Source organism: Marmota monax, unplaced genomic scaffold (genome assembly GCF_021218885.2).
Source record: "Marmota monax isolate L192 unplaced genomic scaffold, Marmota_monax_Labrador192_F-V1.1 WCK01_AAM20220418_F8-fsc00976, whole genome shotgun sequence".
NCBI classification, from domain to species: Eukaryota; Metazoa; Chordata; class Mammalia; order Rodentia; family Sciuridae; genus Marmota; species Marmota monax.
The window spans coordinates 58,094-79,884 of NW_026694755.1; the positions used below are offsets into that span (position 1 = coordinate 58,094).

The window sequence follows — 21,791 nt, forward strand, 5'->3', positions numbered from 1 at the left end:
CCCTCACCTGTCCCTACAGGCAGGCCAGCAGCACCCCTCTCTCCCCAGTGTTTCTTGTTCTCTGGAGCCCGCTCTGGTCCAGGTCCCACTGCCCTCCGGGCCTCCTCCAGCATCCTCTTCCAGACAGAAAGGTCTCCAGCTCCCCACATAGGGCTGTGTGTGCCTCCCAGGCAGCTGGGGCACCACAGGGCCAGCCCTAAACACCAGGAGGAAGAGTGGAGAGGCGCAGGCGCAGGACCCCATCACTCCTCCAGGTCCTGCTGGGGAAGCTCTGAAGAGAGCAGTGCCTCTTCCAGCCCCAGCCGCCCCAGCTCAGGGCTCAGCTCACTTCCCACCCAGACCCCGGGTGGCAAACTGAAGCTGGCATCTGCCCATCAGGATGATGCCCCTTGGGGACAGGCCCCAGGGATTTTTCCGTTCAGACCCAACACCATCCATGGGGACCTGCCATAAAAGAGGGTCAGGGATGGTCTGTGTGTCTTCAAACGGGGACCAATCAGGAGTCCTTCCATGAGAGTGTCGTCCCAGACTTTTGAAACCTCTCATTTGGCAACTTTATTTTTAAAGCGAGTGCGAGTGCGTGGGGAAGAGCTGAGGACAGTCCTTTGTAATAACAAGGAGGAAAGAAACAGAGGGAGGTTCCGACGGGTCGGAAATGCCCCCAAACGCAGGGCTCCTCTGAAAACCACTAACACTACAAAAGGGAATGTTGGTCTTCCCTTTTGTTCTGTTTTGTTAAGGTGTAAACCCCCACAGGCCTGAGAGCAGGAGAAAGGGCACCAGCAACGCACTGTGGGCTCAGGAAGCCTGCGGAGGGGTGGCCTGGCAGTCCAGCTGGAGCTGACCCTCGGTGGGCCAGGCCGGCCAGCAGGGCTTCGAAGGCTCAGAAGCCGCAGAACCAGAGACCTGGGCAGGGAGGGGAGGTGGAAGCCCAGAGATGACTGGGTGGCCCTGGGGACCTGACGCAGAGGAAGGAAAGGCGTCCTGCATGGAAACCCGCTCAGACCCCCCCTAGCATGGCATCTTGACCTTTGCCCTCCACCCAGCTCGGAGGCCGGAAGAGTCTCCTCTGGGGAATCTGATCAGTACCAAAAGGAGAAACCTAAGGAGACATCGTTGTGCTGCTTCCCATTCAGGGTCCCAGCCAGTGTCCCCAAGAGGGAACCTCCAGGGCACAAGCCTCACCCAGGCTCAGAGCTGTGGCAGCTTTGCGGCCCCTTCTTAAAGGGGAGCAGCCAGAGCTCCAGGACAGCCTGATCCTCAAAGAGATCCGAGGAGATAGTGCACCCCAGAACCAAGAGCAGAAGCTATTGTAAGGAGAACATTTAGAGAACCGAAAGGGCTGGGAAACTAAAGCATGAGGACCGCAACAAACAAACGCCAAAACCTCAACAGACCAAAGCAGGAGAGAGTCCCAGAAGGCAGGGAAAGAGAGAGGGGAGGGCTGAGAAAGGAGGGAAGGTGGGTGACCTGTTGACAGAGCAGCCCCACAGAGGACTCCTCCCTGCAGAGAGAGCGCAAGCAAAGAGAAGAGGGAATCACAAATCACTTAATTCAAGAAATCTTCCAGGAAATGAGTTTTCAAATTCTCCCCACAAGGGTTGGAAACTAACCCACCTAGTATCATGAGAAACCAAAGAGTTCCCCAGGTTTCCAGGAATGAGAACCGTGCCTGAATTCTCAGCAAGCCAAGCTCATGACAGGGAAGGGGTGCCTTCAGTGTGCTGGCAGATAATGATTTCTGGCCCTACTTCACCAAAGATGCCGTCCAACAGGAGACTACAATGAAGACATTTGCACCAGTGAGGTCCCTAAAGAATGATTTCCCACACACCATTTTTCATTTACTACAGGATGTGCTCCAACAAAACAAGGGAGGAAAGCATGAAACCAGGCAATAGGACTAGCTGAAGCAGTGGTCCAGCAAGAGAGAGGGTAGGTCCAAGGGATGGGACAGAGGGATGGCAGGGGGCCGCTGTCCAGATGAGAGCGGTCATCGGTGGAATGCCTTCTGCCCTTTGGACAACAAAAGAAACTCTTCCAGGTTCTTCTCTGCACTTGGGCCAGATTGTTTGGACTTCCCACTCCTCTCTCTGTACAGCGCCACTGGCATGACCTGCAGACACTGGCTTCAGCCCTCTGAAGCGACTTGGTCTACTCTGGCAAACAGGAGGGTGGCTCTGGTGAGCTAAGAAAGAGAAAGGAGGTCAGCCTACCTTCCGGACATCACGGCAGGGCGTGTGAGCCCCGGGTTCTCTCACTCCTCCAAAGGGGCCCTTATAAACTCTTGGGCAACCGAGGCCCCAAACCGTCCCCTTTATCTTCTCCCAGACCCTTCCATCGAAGAGTAGCAGCCCAAGGGAGCCATGGACAGGAAGGACACTCGCTGTTATGTTAATCGCCCTGCACATCCACGTCTGTGTGAGCCAAAATAGGATATGCAACAATTAACAACACAACCTAAAACGGCCAAGGACAAGGGGTATACTGGGGCTTCTTTCCCTTGTCAACCATTAAGGTCAGGTCTGTAGATGACCAGCACCCTGGCCTGCCACAGAGCTCCCCCTGCCGCCTGGTACCAGCGCCTCACTTGGTCCTTGAGTCCGACAGAGCACACCCACCTGCCACGCACACCTTGGTGTTTCCCCGCCACCGTCCAGGCTGGCTGACTGCTGTCCTGCTCACAGGGCCTCCTTCCTGGGCTGCCGTCTAAGCCCTGAGGGACACTGGGGAGCGCTGAATCGCTGTGGAGGGCACGTGAGATCTGGGGGAACGTATTATTGGAACAACTCACTATCGTCCTCCTTGCACAAAAACACAGGTAGGTGTGTAAGAGGGTCTCTGTGGGCGGAGGGGGCCCCGCCCTCACACACCAGGGGCTTCAGCTCCGCACCTCCACAGCGGCCCGCACATCACCCCCTGTCCCCCCTTGTCCCTGGAGGACCTAGGATTTCCCCTGGGAACCCCCTCGTGTTGGCAGCGCTTCCTTTCACCCCGTTTCCAGCCTTAGTCCTTCTCCCCGCTCCCTCCCAACCCTCCTCTCAGGGTCCTCTCCTTCAGCGCCTCTGCAGCTCTCCTGCCCTGGGGGTCCTGGCCACCGCCAGAAGGTGGGATTGGGCCTCCTGCGTCCTTCCAGGACTCCTGGGCACTGCTCTCCCCGTCCCGCCTCCTCTCCTTCACAGACTCCCCCACCTCCATGCTGGCACCTGACACCCCACAGGAGTGCCCTCTCCCCACCGCCCAGAGGCACTGTCTCCTGGGTCCACTTGGGTGGATGACCCTGCTGCCCGCCCGTCTAGACCTCCCTTCCTCAGCCTGCTCCTCCCCGACCTGCAGGCTCCCCAGACAGAGCAGCATCTTGCCCCTCTCCCTTCTCCTCCTCTGCACGGCCATCCAGACTGTGGATTCTCTCAGAAGTCACCATGGCCGGGAGCAACTTCAGAGGTCATGTTGGGCAGCCCCTGAAGTCACAGAAGACTGAGGCCCAGGGCGTCTCACCAGCAGCTCAGGATGTGGGCGTAGCCTCGAATGCTGCAAGTGGGCGCATGGCCCTGGGGGGAGCAGGCAGGTGTGGGCAGGTGTGGCCACAGCTCCACCCCCACCCCACCCCCCCCACCCCCGCACACCGGGTTAGGAGCGTGCAGCTCTGCAGCAGCACCCAGTCACTCCAGTTTTGCAGATCATCCCCCACCCCTCCCTCGGGTGGACAGGAAGTGTCATAGGGAGGGCGGTCGGTGCAGGGTACCTGCAGGGTCCGAGGTCCACGCCACATGACAACACAGCCTCCTTCAGAGGGCAGGGATGGCCTGGGGGACGGGGAAACAAGCAAGTGAAGTTGTCTGAGACACCGTCCAACTTTGACAACCAGGAGCCTCCCAGGATGGGTGCCACGGTCTCCAACGGGGACCCAAGGCTCTTCCCTGCAGCCTCTCAAAGGCATGTTTTGAGCGGGACATGCACCATAGTTTTGAGCTCAGCCTGTGATTGCACAATAATTCCCACCCAGAGAACAAATTAAAAATAGGAAAAATCCATCCAAACCGTGGGTCTGCTGCGGCAGGGTGGTGTCAGATTGCTAGGCAACCCCAGGCAATCCCGTGGGAAGAAGGTCTGTGCCGAGCTGGTTCCACAGAAGCAGAGCTCTTGTCCCTTTTGTGTGGATGTGCTCAGCCGGATCTGAGCAGAAGTCGGGAGAGAACGGAGGCGCGGGCTGCGTTCGCGGGCAGAGTGCACGTCCTCTGGACAAATGGATTTTCCGGAGGACGGAGAAGGGGGGGTGCTCACAGGATGAGAAATATCTGGATATGCTGGAAAATCAGCCTGTTTCTCTGCTTCCCCAGGTCCAGGTGTTTAAGATTGTGCAGGCAAAACGTCTGGATTTTAATGGGTTCTCTCCCCAGCCTCCTCATCACCTTCAGCAAGAAGCACATGTACACTAGGTTCAGAACTGGAGAGAGCCAGGAGCAGGAGGAGGAATGGAAGAGACCCTGGGGGAGGAGGCAGAGAGATGGAGCCGGGAAATAATGAGGGCCCACGTCTGGCTCCACACTCCCAAGAGCGAGATGGAGCAGGAAACGCACACACGTTCTCTTCGCATTTCCATCCAAGCCTTAATCTCATTAAAACGTTTGTGGATGTTAAAATTTTGACGATGAGCATCAAATACTTTTAAAAGAAAAAGGTGGGGGGGGGGCGTGGCATCATGAAACACAACAAAAATTTCCCATTTGATTTCCAGGTCTGTAGACTCTGCAGGATGAAGCCAGAGACCTTATGCCTGTTGGTGGGGTTGCAGAGATCACCCAGGCCACGCAGAAGGACGGGCTGGGGTCTGGGGCTGCTGCAGCAGGGTGCTTACCACAGAAATGCTGTCCCTCGAGGAGGTCAGAAGTGAGCAAGACCCATGCCCTGCCTCCCTCCCAGCTTCCAGTGGGCACTGCGACCCCTGGTGGTCCCAGGCTTGTGGCATCCTGGCTGCAACCCCACCTGTCTTCACATGGGTTCTCTGTGTGGGTCTTTCACCCAACCCAGTATGACTTCATCTTGACCATTACCTTTGCAAAAACCGTAGTCCTAAATAAGGCCACATCCCCAGGTTGCAGGGGACAAGCCCTGGGGCGGGTTTGGCTCTTCTTAACCGACTCAGACAAGCTATAGGGCAGGCAAACCCTGGCCACCATCTGACCTCATCCAACATCCCCCGCACAGAGGGTGTCACCCAGAGACCACTGCAGTGCTGGGCGCTCACCACACCCTGAGACAACCCTTCCCTGGGGAAGAGCCCGCAGAGCTGAAAAAGTCCCTCCCCTAGTGACCAAACCTCCTCTGGGCCATGGTCCCACCCAGAGTGCAGAGTGCAGACCATCTTCTGGAGCAAATGGCTACCAGGGTCTGACCCCACCACAGCCACTGCAGCCACAGGCACACTTGCTCACGCTGACCCCCGCAGGTGTTCTGAGGTGACTCTGCCCCCCCTTTCCGCCCTCCTAGAATGGCACAGGGTCTCCAGAGGCCCCGCCCCACAGATAGCAGGTGGAGAGCAGGGGCCAGAGCTGCCCACATCCTGCAGGGCAGCACTCAGTCCACGGCCACAGCGCAGGCTGCAAGCTGGTACTTGCACACTGTTCCCGGGCACCGACATCCAGACCTGAAGTGGTGTCTTCACTCACCCCTGCTGCACCTAACCCCCTGGCCATCTCCCGCCAGCTCCGCCATCCGAACTCAGCTGCACCAGCGCAGCGTGAGAACCGCACCAGCACGACCTGCTGAACAGGGCAGAACTGAGCTTCCCCTGAGCAGGCCTCCTGCCCGCGACACCAGGTGGGTGGGCCCCGGGGAACCTACCCTTGTGCTAAGCTGCCAGTCTATGGTCATTGTTGGGGCAGCCTAATATGTCACTTCAGCACCAACAGTGTGACACTCCTACCCCCTGCCACGGCTTCCCCAGGGGAGAGGAGACGCCCCCTCTTCTCCGCACCTGGGGCCCAGCAGCTCCTGGGTCAAGACCTGCCCTGGGCTCATCCCACTGACAAAGTCCGGGCCACGGGCTGACCTGAGCCACAAGGGAAGCTGGGCGAGTGGTGTCCAGGCTTTTCAGCTCCTGTAGGGATGGCAGTCCCTGCCTGCTGGGCTGCATCACAGGGACGTTCCCTGGGCAGGGAGCCAGGACCAAGGCTCTATGAATCTGCAGTGCAAGGCCAGTGGCCGCGCAGGTGTGGGCTCTGCCCCGAGGTCAGTGCTACACCCAGAGCCGAGCCCAGGGACTCCCAGGTCCCTGGTGCCAGGGGCCATCTCAGTCCTCTGCAGATCTTCTCGTGATCTGCTTTGTCTTGTGTCTGTGGTTAAGACGCCCCAGATCACCCAGGAAGAAGAGGCCTGGACCCCCAGCTCACAGGGAGCCATCTGGGCCGGCAGCCTTGTCTTCCACCTCTCAGGCCACCCTCCCCCTCTGACTCACCCTCAGGGTGCCCAGCCCCACCTCCCATCTCTCCAGGGCTCACGGCCCTGCCAAGTTCAGGCCCCTGCCCATGGACTCTGGGGTCACAGGTGGTTTTGAAGAGCTTTCTTGGGGTGTGGTTGGCAAACAGCAGAACCACATGTTTGAAGGGGACAGTTATCCTCTGGACACAGGAGAGCCTGCGGGGTCACCATCAAGATGGCAGATGCCTCCAGCACCTGAAAGCTCCCTCCTGCCCAGCCCCAGGGAATCTGCCCCACAAATCTCATGCAGAGTGGCTTTTATTTCCTGGGAATTTTATATAAATGCTCCCGTTTGTCTGGCTTCTTCCACGCAGCACCGTCCCTAGGAGCACGCGTCCTGCAGGAGTAGCAACGGTCATCCCTTTCTTCACCGCGTGGATGGCTGCAGCCGTCCACTGTGTGCTGGCGTTCAGGTGATTTCCAGTCTGGGAATATTGCAGACCAGCCTTTTAGAACCTCCATATGGACACGTTTTTATTATTAAAAATAAATGAACGGGGCAAAGATGGGGGTGTGGCCCACTCTTGCCCACCCGCCTGCAGTCAGGGCCATCCATCGTGCTGTGGGGAGACAGTGGGGAGGGGCATGAGGTGGCTCCGGGGAAAGGTGTGTGGCAATAGCTCCTAGAGCAAGGACACATGTTGAAGTCATCGAGATAGCAGGTGACAGGGGCCAACCTGTGGCTAGGCCTTTGGTCATCTGCAGGAGAGTGCCCAGGGGGAGGCCGGGGAGGAGGGGGACGGAGACACAGAGAGGCCATGGCCGGGTCCTGTGCAAGGGCAGCTGGCCCACCTCTTCCTCAGGATGACCCTGCCTGTCCCCTCCAGCCACCGGCTCTTCCCGCCCAGTGCTCAGTGCCTGTGAGCAAGGGCAGGGGGCGAGCATGTTCCCCCAGCCAGGTGACGCCCAGTGTCACCACCCGTCTCAGCCCACAGGCCAAGTAAGCTGGAACAGCCCTGCCCCTTCTGCCAGGTGGGCTCCGGGCGGCCCCGGGGCTTGTTTAATATCAAAGCCAGACTCTCTGAGGTTGGCGCTCAGGAAGCACGTCCCCACTGTGACAGGGTGAGCTTGTGCCCTCCCCCTCCCCAGCCCCCACCTCCCACCCTCCACCCCCCTTGTCCAGGCCTCCCTGGCACCCAGCTGTGATCTTGTGCCGGGTTCTGGCCCACAGGAGTAGGAGAAAGTGGGGTCTGCTGCTCTGGGGGGGCACCCCACAGAGGCCTCCCATGTCCTGGGCGGGGCTTGGAACATGGTGAATTGTCAACCCTCTTGGACCAAAGGCAGGGCACCAGGAACGGAGCCAGGCCTCCTGAAGACCTTCTGCCTCCAGACACCTTCCCGAGAAAACTCACCTCTGACCTGCTGAAGGCCCTGGGCCTGGGGTCTGGGTCTCATCAGCCTCATCTCCGTCCTACCCCAAAGGACCTGAGCTTCAGGATGGGGCCAGCAGGTGGGCTGGGTGCCAGCAGGTGGGCTGGGTGGGCGTCGCCTTCAGCATTTCCTGTGTCCCATGAACACCAGGGCAAGACTCCCCCGGCCATCATCCCCAACTTGGCCCTTTGCCCAGTGACAGAGCCCCTCCCGGGAGTCCATCCCACAGAAAGCTGGGGTGGGATGGGCGCAGGAACAAGGCCACCCTGCCCGTCCCGCCCTCCAGCGCTGGGTGAGGTGCCGGAGGCAGAGGGGGAATGGGCTCCCTGACCGGCCACGTGGTGAGCCTCTGAGGAAGACACCAGGAAGCGTCCGCCCACGGAGGAGCCCTGCCACCGGCTATCAATATTTTCGTCCACCATCCCACGCGTTAGCACGGCCACCTCCTCCAACGCCATCTTTAAATACCAAAGACAGGCACATATGCCGAGCAGCCCAAACAGGAAGAGCGGCTCGCAGAGAAGACACAGAAATGACCCGGAGCGGGGAAATGTCGCATCTCACAGCCACCAAAGCCACGCAGCTCAAAACAAAAGCTCGCTGCCATTTTGTTTCCGCTAGCCAGATTCTGAAGACGCCAAGGACGCCAGCGTGGTGGGCACGGACCCTCCTCTCGCCTGCTGGTGGGGTTCCAAGTTACCCTGATCTTTCTGGAGGGCAGATTGGCACTCGGATCAAAAGCTTTCGAAATGTGTTTAACCTTTAACTCGGCAATTCCACGCGTAGAAATTTACCCTAAGGAGAAACTCGGGAACAAACGCAAAGATTTATCTGGGAAGATTTATGTGCTCGCATATTTACAGCATTGCTTATAACATCAAAAGATGGAAAACAAACTAAACGTCCAACTCCAGGGTGCTGGGTAAATAATTTGTGCACTCATTAAAAATCCTACCATAGGAGAATATTGAATGCCATGGCGAAGCGTGTATAAGCCACCAAATGAAAAGGTTCGTGAAACAGAACTGCAGCGTGATCCCCGAGGCACTCCCAGCCCCTGTGGGGACTGGAAGGACAGCTCCCAGGGCTGACAGCGACTTCCTCCGTGGGGGCCACGGGTGATCCTGGTCTTGCTTTTGAATTTTATTGCATGTTCTAAATTTACCACATTGCACCCAAATTTCATTTGCAATCAGGAGGAGTATTTAAAAAATTTGATTAGAAATGTTCCAGAGAAGCTGATGCCCAATGTAGTCAGTCGGCTCCCAATAAATGCGGGAACCACCTGGAGGGATTTATGTGCAGAGAACAGGGGCAGAGTCTTGCACCTCTGAAGGCCAGAAGCCCACAGAGCGAGGGCCTTAGGAAGAAGGGCCCATCCAGCGGGCAGCACCTTGGCAGCACTAATTATGCAAATGAGTCACTGCCCAGTCAGGGAGGCTGGGTCACTGCTGTGGTGTGTGTTTGTAGCTCCGTGGCCAGAGTCACCACGGTGCCACAGATCAACCAAGAGGCAACTTCGTCCTTCTGAGAGGAAGTGTCCCTAACTGCCCGCCCCACTCCTGACAGTCCTTCTGAGATCAAGTTTGAAATTGCTGTGCAGTCAGGATCAGTCCACACGTGGGGGCAGCTGGAGGCCCACCCCCACCCCAGCCGATCGGGTGTGAACCCCAGCTCTGAAGTTTCCTCATGACAAATTATTTTCAAAGGTCATGGTTCAGGAGAGGAGCAGGGGATCAAGTGGCACGTCCTTACCACAAACAGAGGCACCAGGCAGCCATGTGCTCAGCTAGCTCTCAAAATAGTGCCGAGGGGTTGGCTCGATGACCCCAGGTTACAGACAAGGAAACTGAGCCTCTGAGAGTCTAGGTCACCGTGTGACCACAGGACTTGCCCAGCACCCACCGCAGGCTTCCAGCAAGGGAGCGCCCCCACCAGGAGGGAGGCCCCAGTCCCAACCGGATGGCCAGCAGGCCACGAGGGTCCAGACGCCACTCAGGTGCCCAGCAAGGCCTCTCTGCCTGCTGCTGCTTACAGCAGTGGCTCCTGCACTTGGCGTAACCTGGGAGATCTTAAAACCTGGACGTCCAGGAGGCGGCCACACCAAGCCTCTCTGGCCTTGTGGGATGGGCTCTGATGGCAGGACGTGGATACCTGCCCAGGTGGCTCCAGCAAGTAGCCAGGTGACAGCCAGTGCAGGTGTGGGGAAGGAGCACCTCCGACTTCCCAGGAAAGGGGTCCCAGGCTCCTGAGCACCACCATCGCGCAACAACAAGACGCGGCGGCCAGAACACGGCTAGGGAAAGCCCGCCACTCTGCGACGTGCAGCAGGCAGGGGAGGCTTTGCAGATGTCCCGAGGACCCCGATGTGGACTTGCAAGCCAGTGTCGGGTTCTGGGAGGGTGCACCCCCTGCCCTGCAGAGGCCTCCAGCCCCGGGGGCAGGCATGCACTCTCGGGCTGGTTTGGAGGACAAGGGAGGAACGGAAGCCCAGCGCTCAGAGCCCAGCCGCACCTTCTCCTTTGTCGCTCAGACATCAGCCTCTTCTTCCTCCCTCGGGCACTATGGAGCCTCTTCCCACCACAGCAGGTCCCAGGGGCCACTGCCTGAGCCCGGCCTCCCGGGGAGCCATTCTGCATCTCAGGAGAGAGGCGACTCCTCGTGGGGATGCTCCAGCGTCCCAGAGCCTCAGGAGTAAGACGGAGAAATAAATGATGGAGGGGACCCGTTTCCTCCGACAGTAACAGGGGAAGTGCCTGTCTGCTCCCCCTGGGGAAGAGCACCAGATCTTTGGGGTCCAGAAGGCCTTTCATAACTGCCCCTTGCAAGGTGCCCTCACAGAGGGGTGCTGGGCAGACCCCTAAGGCTCCACTTCATTGGCCCATGAACGGCAGAGCTCTGAGTCCTGGCCGCCTCCCACAAGGGCACCTGGCATCCGGGCAGCAGATGCCCTGCCCAGGGATTCTGCCGAAGGAGATGGTCCAGCCCTGCCCACGTGGGGACACTGAACCTCCTTCCTCGTGAACACAACATTTCAGAAACCCAGAGACAACTCTATTGGGAGAACAAGAGCTAATTAAATTTACTGGGATCATTGAAGAGGAAATTATTTAATATTCTGAACAGAATTTAATATCTGAAAGCATGAGTGGCCTTGATTCGTTGCACAGGGGTTCTCCACCGTCTGGGCTGTCACGCAGAGGACCCACACACAATTGGGGTGAGGAGACTGAGGTGCAGGGAAGCCCCACATATTCCTGTAACCAGGAGATGGAGAGAGAAGCTGGCAGTGGGCAAGAGGCCGAGATCTCCTAGAAGGCTGGACGGTCAGCTCAAGTCCCCTGGGACCCACTGATGCCACCACAGGGCCTGGAGAGTCACGTCCGTGGTGTCTGTGGCCCGTCTCTGGGCCCCTGGCCGCTGCAGCATCAGTTCCTGCTGTCTGTCCCCCAGGCCCACGGCAGGTGCACTGCAGGTGGAGGGAGAGGCGCAGGGCTGGTTCCGTGGAACGCACCTGGGTCCCGGGGCAAAGCACAGAGAGCAGCCAGGCGCTGTGGCCAAGTGCCCAAGAGGCCAAGTTGGAATGGTCAGGAGCCTCAGAGCCTGTTTCCCACCATGGCCCCAGAGACCCTCTGTGAAGTTCCTCTTTGAGAACCATCCTGGAAGGAGCCGTTGGGCCACACCTGTGACGCCTGCTGGTGCTCACAAGGCCATCGTGGTGTGGTCCCCGGGTCCTGGGCTTGGTTTCTCACCACCCCCATGAACACAAAGCACAGGAGGGCAGTGCACACCAGGCCGTGCCCAGGCCCCGCAGCCCTCCCCAGGGAGCCCAGGCCACAGTCACATCAGTGCCAGCAGCCAGGCCACTGCCAGAAGTGACACCCTGGGGTCACATGGCACCTGGCACGTGCTTCAGTGGGGACAGCTGCAGAGGGGGCAGGTGTCCCCAGTGAAGGAGGCAGGGCTGGGTGGCCATGCTGGGGACGGGACTCTGGCTCAGCCAGGCCCCAGGGGGTCTGAGCAGAACCCTCCAAGTCCCTCAGGAAGGGGGGAGGGGGAGACGGGGGTGAGCTCAACCCCTCCACAGTGAGGGCAAAGATAATTTCCAGTGGGAATTGGCAAGATGGGGGTGCAGAAGCCCTGAGGAGAGCTTGGGCTGGCCACGGGAAGGAAACGTGCCAGGAATCTGACTGCTCAGGTGGCAAGGGGCAGGCGCTCACCCACCAGCTGAGGCAGAGAGCGTCTGGGGTGCGCTGACGGGAAGCCCAGGCCAGAGCTGCCTGTGTGCCTCTCCCCATCCCCCTCTGGGCCACCCCAGCTCTCCTGTTGCACGTGGGATTCTCTGTGGAGTGAGGCGGGTGCTGAGAGGTGACCGGGCTCCCAGCATCAGCCTCCGGCCAGCACCCAGCAACGCCGACAGCGTCTTCCCCCACGTCTGGGTGTTCAGAAGCCGCACGAAGGGCGCAGGTCAGCCTGGCCTTCCTTTGGCCCGTCCCTGCACTGGTCCTGTAAGAAGGGCTGGGAAAGGCCCAGCAGGCGGGGTCCACACCCACACCTTGCCAGGGAGGGCCACAGAGGCCACATGAACCCGGAGCGGGGCATGCAGAGCCACAGCAGTGGCACTGCCCCTGGGCACCTGTCCCCAAGGCTGCACCTGCAGCCCCTGGGACGTCAGAGGAGGTACAGAAATGCTTCTCAGGAGAGCCACGCAGCTGTGTTGCCAACTTCCCACTGCGAGGCACCGCAGGCTGCTCCCAGGCCATGGGCTCCGGCTCCTCTTGTCTTTCTGCCCCTTCCTGACATGCAGGAGTTTCCAGAGCAGCTGTCCCCGAGGTGCCACCCTTGGAAGAACAAAGCCCTGAGGTCAGCGTGTGCTTTCCTTTCCAGTTGGCCCTCCCACCCACCTTCTGTCCAAACAGATCATTCTCCAAGTCCGTCCCCGCTGAGCACCTAACACCCTCTGAGAAGCCTGCTGATCGGGCCCCACTTCTCTGTGGCTCTGAACCTGTTTGTCTTTGGTTCTTTGGTGGCTCATCCTCTTCGTCACGAAGCTCATCTGGCCGAACTGGCTTTGGGCATCCAGTCTGGGTTGGTGACAGGCTGCCTGGAGCCCAGGGGACACAGCCACCTCTGCACCCGTCCTGTGCTGCCTGCCTGCCACCCTCGCACTCATGTCCACTGCTGAAGGAGGAGATGGGCGAGGACCACAGCTCCACCTGCACTTGCCCTGGTCAGCCCTGCCCACTCACCAGGAGCTGCCGTGGGCAGGAAAGACCGGGCACCTGGCTGTGTCCCCACTCCCACCTTCACCCATCCCATCCCAGGGACCAGAGGGCTTCCACTCTGCTCTTCCCCCACATAGGTCAGGCCCACATCCAAAGCAGCCCTTCCGAGCCCACTGACCATGGGCAGAGCCTGCGTGGTCCTCAGAGCCGCCCTAGGACCCCGCACTCCCAGCAGCCTGTGACAAGGGGTTTCAGGGTTCCCGTGGTCTGGTTCTTCCAGTCCCCACGGGTGACAGACACCTGAGGCACGGCTGTCCTCACAGAGCCCTTGGTGCAATGGATGGACACAATCCGAAGCCAAGGAGGGGACATGGGCTGAGAGGGGAGCCAGCTTCTGCAGAGAGACCTGGCTTCCAGGCCTCCCGTCTGTCATTTGCAGTCTGTGTCCTTGAACTTCTGTCTCCTGCACAAAATCAGCACCAATGATCCCTAAGGTCCCTGCCAGCCCTAGCATCGCCTGCAGCTACAACTCCCGTCTCAGCTGTGGGGCATGGGTGAGGAAGGCCTGAGGCACAGGGTCTTCTGCATGATGTCCGGGGCGCTGGACAAGCTTCCCCACACACCGGGACCCAGCCCACATGCTCAGCCCTGACCCAAGGGGACATTTGTTTGAAGGCACCACAAGGCAAACTGTCAGTTCTGTCTGTCCTCTCCCAGAGCTCAACAGAGCAGCTGGGGTGTCCAGGGAGCTTCCCCAGCTAGGAGAACCCATGTTTCCTCCTGCCTCCCCAGGACGCAAAGCACAAATCTAAGAGACTGAGAAGGTGCCTCTCATCAGCCAATGAATCCACGAATCGTTTTGAAGTCTTAGAGTGCAAAGTGATTAAGTACGACAAAAAAGTCAGAGCCCATAAAAGGAAAAGAAGTCTGACTTTAAAAAAAAATCACTTCTGTATAGGGAAAAATGTGCTATAAACAACGTTTCAAAAGTCAGACAACAGAGAAAAGATTCGTATCCCTTATAACAAAAGGTTACTTTCCTTCATAAGCAAAAAGTTCTGGAAAATTAATATGTAGAAGGTAGCAGTAGAAAAATAGTGACTGTATAGAAAAACATAAAGCACAATCACACCTGGGCAAAGATGCTTCATGTCACTCTCCACAAAATTTGACTGACAGCAAAACATGACAATTAAGTGTCAAACTGGCAAAATATTTGATACTATCCAGTATAGGACAAGGTCTGAGAAAAAGATACCCTTTCACTCAGGGTAGACACGACTATAAGTTGGTAAAAGCCTTTGTCGGAGGGATATTCGATTATCTCTTTTAATTTCTAAGTGCGCGTGTCTTGGAACTAACGATTTCTCTTCCAGGAGCTCGTCCCACTGACTTCCCCTGGCAGGAAGTCCAGGGCGCAGGTGTGCACAGGGTGAGAAGATGTGCTCTAGAGGAAGAGAGTCCACCCACCAGGAAATAAACTGCACGGGATCCTGTGACGGCAGGTGGCCCCTCGGTGTCAAACTGGGCAGCAGCAGCTCGTGTGCTGGAGGGACACCGTGACCAAGGTGCGTCGTAACCAAAAGGAGAGTCCAGGACGACCCTCACCAAGTCCCTCTTCCGCAGGGAAGAAGGACACGTTCACATGTGTGCATGGGCGAATGGAACTTTCTGGAAAGATGTCCCAGCAGTCTTTCTACTCTACTATGTCCAGGGAGTCAAGAGAAGGGGTCAGCCAGCGAGCCCCAGGTCTCATTTTTAACCTCTCTGTATTATTTCGGTGTTTTTGTCTCGAGCATAAATGGTGTGAAGAGATGTTTTTCTTAAAAATGGTTTTCAGAGGGAAGAGGGGAGGTTGTGTGTGGACAGAAGGAAGACAGTGAGAAAGGGACGAAAGAGTGAAGGGTCAGAACACAGCCAACAAGAGGGCTGGAGTAAGTCCTCACCTGTGAGAAACTAAACGTAAATGGATCAAATTCTCCAAATGAAGGACCGGCGGCTGAGTGAGTTTATAAAACAGGATCCAACAATACGCCACCTGCGAGAGGCTCACTCTGGCTTTAGGGATACACAAGGCTCAGGGCGGAGGCGTGGGAAAAGATAGTCCTCGTAAATGAACCCAGGAGGGAGCAGAGGTGGTACGTGTCTATCAGACAAAACCAACTTCAGGCCCAAAGCTGGCACAAGAGGCAGTGACGATCATTAACTATCTTTGTGCAAAAGGAAACTGAACGGAAACATGTGTCAAAGCACCCAACGTCAAAGCCTATAAGTATGTGAACCCTGGCATCTGAGGAGGAGATGGGCAGAAAGACAGTGAGCACTCTGCAGACCCCGCCCATGTGCACAGACGTCCCGCCGACCGCAGAACGCGCCCAGGAGAGGAGGCACCTGAAGAGACTCAGAAGAGGATCGTCCCAACTATCTTTTACAACCGGTGAAACTGGAAATCAGTACCAGAGAGAAAGCAGGGAAATGCACAGAGGAAACTGACGGGAATTTTAAGGACGTCTTGATGAAAACGGAAGCTCCGCACACCAGGACCCCGAGGCCCAGCGAAGCAGGCTGAGAGGGCGGCTCCCGGGCCCGAGGACGGCCTTGAAAAAGGAGCCCTTCGAACAAAGAACCGACCCGACAGCTCAATGACCACAGAAAGAAGAGTCAGCTAAGCCCAAAGCGGACAGAAGGAAAGAGCGGATGTCAGAGTGGACACAAGTCAAACCCAGAATTGAAGAGCAGCAGAAAAGATCAGCAAAGCTAATCATCTAAAAAATAATAATAAGTGAGATCAACAAACCTGCAGTTAGACCGAGGGAGGGGGAGGAAAAGGAGATTTAAATCAGGGAAACCAGGAGAGAGGAGCTCACAACGGATGCCTCAGAAATAAAAGGGATCATAACAGAGTATCACCAACATAGATAATATAGAATAAATGGAAAGTTCCCAGGAACAGACAACCTGGCAGACTGCATCAGGAGTACGAGCCTGGACACAGACATAACAAAGGACATCAAGTTAGGAATCCAAATCAAAATCTCCCCACAGAGAAAGCCCAGGACAGCTGCCTTCACAAGTGAACCTACCAAACATTCTAAGAAGAATTAACAGCCATCCTCCTTAAACCATTCCAGAAAATAGAGGAGGGGAACACTTCCAAACTCTTTTTATAAGGTCAGCCTCACCTTGAGAACAAAGCCAAGCTAAAGCATCCCAAGAAAAGGAGACTTCAGGCCAATCTGCCCAGCGAACATGGGTGTAGAGATCTTAAAACAGTAGCACACTGAATCCCACAGCACAGGAAAAGAAGTTCTCACCTTGACCAAGTGGGTTTATCCCTGGACACAAGGGCGACTCAGCCCACTCCAAGCTATCAGGGTGGCCGACCGTACTACAAATCAAGGGGGAATCACCAACCAGCTCAACAGAATCAGGAAACGCCTCTGACAAAGTTCTACTCGTGATTAAAACTCTCAGCAAAACAGGTGTAGAAGAGACTTATGTCAACACAATAAAGGCCACGTGTGAGGAGCCACAGCTGACGTCACAATCACTAGAGGAAGGCGGGAGCATCCCCGTAAGGTTCAGTTCAAGGCAGAGGCCCGCTCCGGCCACCTCTGGTCAACAGTACTGGAAGCCCCAGCCAGAGCAATTAGACAAGAAAAAGAAATAGAAGATAGCCAGACCAAGCAGAAAGAAATAGAATGATCTGTGTTTGCAGATGACAAGATCACATACATATACAAAATCCTAAAATAACAACAAAAACCTGTTAGAATAAATGAATCCAGTAAAGTTATAGAAAACAAAATCAACATGCAAAATCAGTTGTGTTTCTATACAAACAACAAACCATCCAAAAATGAAGAAAGTGATACCACTCACAATATCCACAAAAAAAATAAATAAATAAATCTTAGCAAAGAGATGAAAGACTAATACACGGAAAATCATTGAACATTGATGAAGGAAATTAAAGAAGGCACAGACAAGGCATGATATCCGTGTTCTTGGACTGGAGGAGACATATTTGCAAACAACCAAACCCAAACATTACAGAGCATGGCGTTAGGAATAAAAAGCAAATCAACCAACAGAACAGAACGGAGAGGTCAGAAATGGATTTATTCATCTGCAGTCAACTGACCTTTGACACGATTGCCAAGAAGGCACAGTGAACGAGGACAGACTCTTAATAAACGACAGTGGGAAAAGTGCGTGTCCACATGCAGAGGAGGGAGATCAAACCTGAACTCTCACTATGGGCAAAAATCAACTCACAATGGACTGAAAGTCTCCATGCAAGGCTGAGACCACAAACCACCCGAGGAGAAGGGGAAAGCTCCTCCACCTTGTTCTGGGCAGGATTCTTTCAGACATGACCCAAAGCACAGGCAACAGAAGCCCAAACTAGGAAGTGAAATGAAATCGCATCGAACTAAAGGACTCTGCGCAGCCGACCATCAACAGGAGGAAGAGGGAATGCACACGCTGAGGAGGGGCCAACACCCACCCCCATCGGAACCCAAGAGCTCAGCTTCAAAACCCAAATAACCCAAGTTTAAAAATGGGCTAAGAGTGTGAGTAGGCACCTCCCACCTCATCTGAGCCGCTGCCCGTTCAGGAGCTCACAGCCTCCGTCCTGGGACATCTTTCCCTCTGTGCAAGGAGATGCCGTGTCCACCTCGTCTCAAGACCCCGGAGGCAAACTCCTTCTTAAGAATGCATCAGATAAGGTGACAGAGCCATCTATGAATTAAAATGGAACAAAAAATAAATAAAATTAACCACAAAGAAACAGGGCACAAACAGAAAACAAACCGCTAGACGACTTCCTTCTGCCCTTATCAATAACCACGTCAAACATAAGTGCACGAGACCCTTCAATGAAAAGGAATTTGTCAGCTACAAAGATAGGCCGAAAGTAAAACAAATAAGCATAAAAAGGCTACGTGGGTTACATCAGAGACTGAAAGGCCAGCCACCTGAGAGGCTGAGGCAGGAGGATCCCAAGTTCGAAGGCAGCCTCCCCAACTTAGACCCTGTCTCAAAATAAAAAGTGAAGAGGGCTGAGGATGTGGCTTGGAAAAGCATCCCTGGGTTCCATCGCCAGCACAAAAAGAGAAGAAAAAAAGACGAAGGGTACTAACAGAGATGGAGACACTATTTAATGATAAAGGCATGAATTGTTTTTCAGAAAAGTCTGAGATCCACGTGTCAGACCTAAAAGCAGAACGTGAAAATACATAAGGCCAACATGGAAACCGTGAAGAGCGATGATCCACAATTACAGTCGGCAGGCGGGGGGCGGGGGGTCTAACAGCCCTCCTCAGCAACTGATGGACCAAGTTAACAAATCCAGTGAGGAAACAGAGGGCCCGAGTGGCCCCCCTGGCCCGTGGGCTCCTTGGCACGGCACACCAAACCCACCGGGGCCCACTCCTTCTCTTCGAGTGTACGTGATACATTCACCAAGTCAGACCATTCTTTAGTCTCCACGCATTTCAAAAGATGGAAATCTTGCTAAATATGTTTTCTGACCACATGGAATTGAATTAGAAATTAATGATAAAAGACATATGGACAAATCCCCCAGATACTTGGGATTGAAACAGCACGTCTCTAAAGGTTCCATGGGTCAAGGAAGAAATCCCAGGGGACACTGCAAAACACAGCAAACTGAGTAATAAATATAAAAATGTGTGGGATGTCCTCAAAGCCATGCTCACCGAGAATGAATAGCTACAGCACTTGTATTAGGAAGGAAGTTCCCAATCAGTGAACCAAGGTTCCACCTTAAGAAACAATAAGACCACAGCAAACACAGAGTAAGTAAAACAAGGGACGGAGAAAGAGGAGAGTGGGAAATGCACCCCGGAAACAGCAAAGAGAAACCAAGGAAAGCAAGACGCACCTTATAAAGATCAGGAGGGAGAGGGGCGGGCGTGAAGGGGGCGGCGCCTGCAGAGACCTGATTCAACAGCAGAGCTGCTCCCCAGTGACCCACTGATCCATGAGTGGATTAATCCATCCACCCCCGGAAGCCCCCCTCTCAACACCACTACTGCAGGAACCGGGTTTCCAACACATGAAGTGTCTGAACCGTCCCATGGACCACGGGGAGCTGAGATCCTGCGCTAGGCGGAGGCCCTGCCATCCTCTGAAGGCCCTGAGCCCACTCACAGTCTGCCCACTGCCTGAAGACCATGCAGAGGTCCACACCCAAGACCACGTGGGCTCAGGATATCGGGATCTGTCCTACCTACCCCCGGCCACCAGCCTACAGCCAGGGCTGAGTCAGGCACAAGCGGCCAGGAAAGTGCTGGAACAGGGGGGAAGGAAAGAGACCAGAGCCCGACAGGCCAGAGCCCTAGCCAGAGCCAGTGGAGCACAGTGGGGCTGGATTCTGGGGAACATGATGGGGGCAGCCAGAACACCACTGGTGGTGTGCAGGGCGGGGGTTAGCCGTGTGGCAGCACCGGCCGAGGCTGATTTGAGCATTTGGCACAGGCAGGATCCAAAACTGTGACCAAAACATCTGGGGTCCCTGCTTCTCAAGAAGGCCCAGAACAGAAAGAGCAAACAATAAACAGGAACAGGAATCATGGGGCGTGGGAGGAAGGGCCGTGGGGGTGCAGGCGGCAGGTGAGCGGGAGCCCCTGAGCCTGGAAGACGCACTCACTCAGGCTCGGTTCCCCCACCACGTGCTCCCCACAGACGGCTCCTGTGCTCCAAGCTTCCCCCCACAGTGAGCAAGCATTCTGCAGCGGCCATGGCTGGGTGTCCTGCAGTCGAGCGCTCAGTCCCCGAGACTGCCCCTCTCAGACCCAGTTGCAAGACGGGGCCTCCCAAACCTCTGACCCATGGCCACAATTTGGGGCTCCCACTGGGTGAGTCGGCTTTTCATCGCTGTGACCAAAATAGCCAAGAAGAACGACTTAGAGGAGGAAAAGCTTCTGTTGCTCACAGTTTCAGAGGGTCAGTCCCTGGGGGGCTGAGGCCAGGGCTCTGGGCCCAAGGGGAGGCAGCGCATCACGAGGGACGGCTGGAGGGAGGGAAGCTGCTCATGTGGCCAGAAAGCAGAGAGAGGGGAAGGGGCCAGGGCAGAGGCACCCCTGCAGGGCACAGCCCGGGACCCCTCCTCCAGCCACGCCTTGCCTGTCCAGTGAGTCCCTTCAAACCAGGATCGCCTGACGAGGCCCTGGCCCTCACAATCGGATCATTTCACCTCCGAATGTTCCTGCATTAACAGGCGATGTTGGGGGGCACCCCACGTCCAGACCATAACCCTATGATCCCTCTTTATTTGGGTCCCAGGGATGGAACCCAGGGGTGCTTTCCAACTGAGTTACATCCCCAGTCCCTTTTTATTTTTCGTTTTGAGACGGGGTCTTACTAAGTCGCCAAGATGGCTCTGAACTTGCTTCAGCCTACAGAGTCACAGAGATCCAGGCCCCTGGGCCAGACAAAGTACTCCTCTTTATGCTCTTCTCTCCCCAGTGCTGGGGGTTCAACCCAGGGCCTCACACACGCCTCCCCTGAGCTGCACCCCCGCCTCAGCCCTCTTTAATCTTGACTGACTTGTGGGAGCTGCTCTCAGAACACAAGCACGTTTACTGGTTTCCTATGTTGGGCATTTTAAATGGTTCGAATAAGCAGCCAGTTGAGGTGAACAGGATAAGGTCTGGAAGGATCCCGAGCGCCCCACCCTCCTGCAGGTGATGTGTTCTTGTTCAGCTTCCTGCAGAAGCTCCCCAAACCCTGTCCTTCTGGGGTTTTGTAGAGGCCCAGGCGTGATTGGGGCACTGATGACTGTGTGGAAGGTGACAGGACACCAGGGCTAACAGGTCGGCAGACCACAACTCCTGTGATCCCTCTTTATTTGTGGCCCAGGGATTGAACCTGAAATGTCGGGACAGGGACGGGGTCAGGGGCTGGCTGGGTTATGGCAGCTGGTGGACACTGCAGGAGGTGGGGCTACTTGGAGGAAGGAGGTCACCATGGCGTGCCCTGGAGGGGGACAGTGGGTCCCGGCCCTTTTCTTAGTGTCTCCCTCCCCTGACCTCCTGACCACCACAGTCACCACCTCACCACAGGTCCAGGAGCAGAGGGCAGCCAACCGTGGACTGAACCTTGAAGCCAGGAGCCAAAATAAATCCCCCTCCTTCAAGGTGATGCCTGGGGTACTTCTTCACGCAGCTGAGAACAGCACACACCCCGTTGGTCTCGCCCTGTGGCTCCCCTCCCGTCCGTCCTACATCACACTGGTGTGGCCCGAAGCTTCCCCCTCAAATCCATGGCCAGTGTGGCCAAGAGACCCCCAGAAAAGCTGAGCGGGACATTCTAAGGCTTGGGAGGGCGGCAGAGGGGCCAGCGGAGGCCAGGCCTCTCTGCCAGGGTTGAGCCCTTGCCTGCAGCGTGGCCCTGGGTCTGAGGTGAGCAGGTGACCTGGGTGGCCCGTTGTGGAGGTAGACGGAGCCACTCTTCCAGACCCGTGGGAGCCACCTTCTTCCACGCCCTAGTCAGACAGCGTGGCCCTGGCCGAGGACTCCCCTGTCCCTCAGTAAGACAGAAGCCAAGCTCCTCCCGTCACACAGCACAGGTGAAGTTGAACACCCGGCCGCCATGCTGTGAGAGAAGAAAACCTCTTAATGTTCCCAAATTGGCCGTTGGGAAACCCAACGCCAGCAGCCCAGCCGTTCCTGACCCTCCTCCCCG

The 21,791-nt window shown here is 56.2% G+C and overlaps 1 long non-coding RNA gene across 1 annotated transcript; it reads right to left on the minus strand.

Annotated features, from left to right (window-relative positions):
* Positions 1 to 298: 298 nt before the first annotated feature.
* On the minus strand, positions 299 to 4,570 carry LOC124079398 (uncharacterized). The gene is made up of 5 exons (XR_006847337.2): positions 4,042 to 4,570; positions 3,746 to 3,806; positions 3,331 to 3,551; positions 2,622 to 2,764; positions 299 to 2,188 (listed from the first exon to the last, which is right to left on the minus strand). It is a non-coding gene; the product is annotated as an uncharacterized LOC124079398 (long non-coding RNA).
* Positions 4,571 to 21,791: the final 17,221 nt, after the last annotated feature.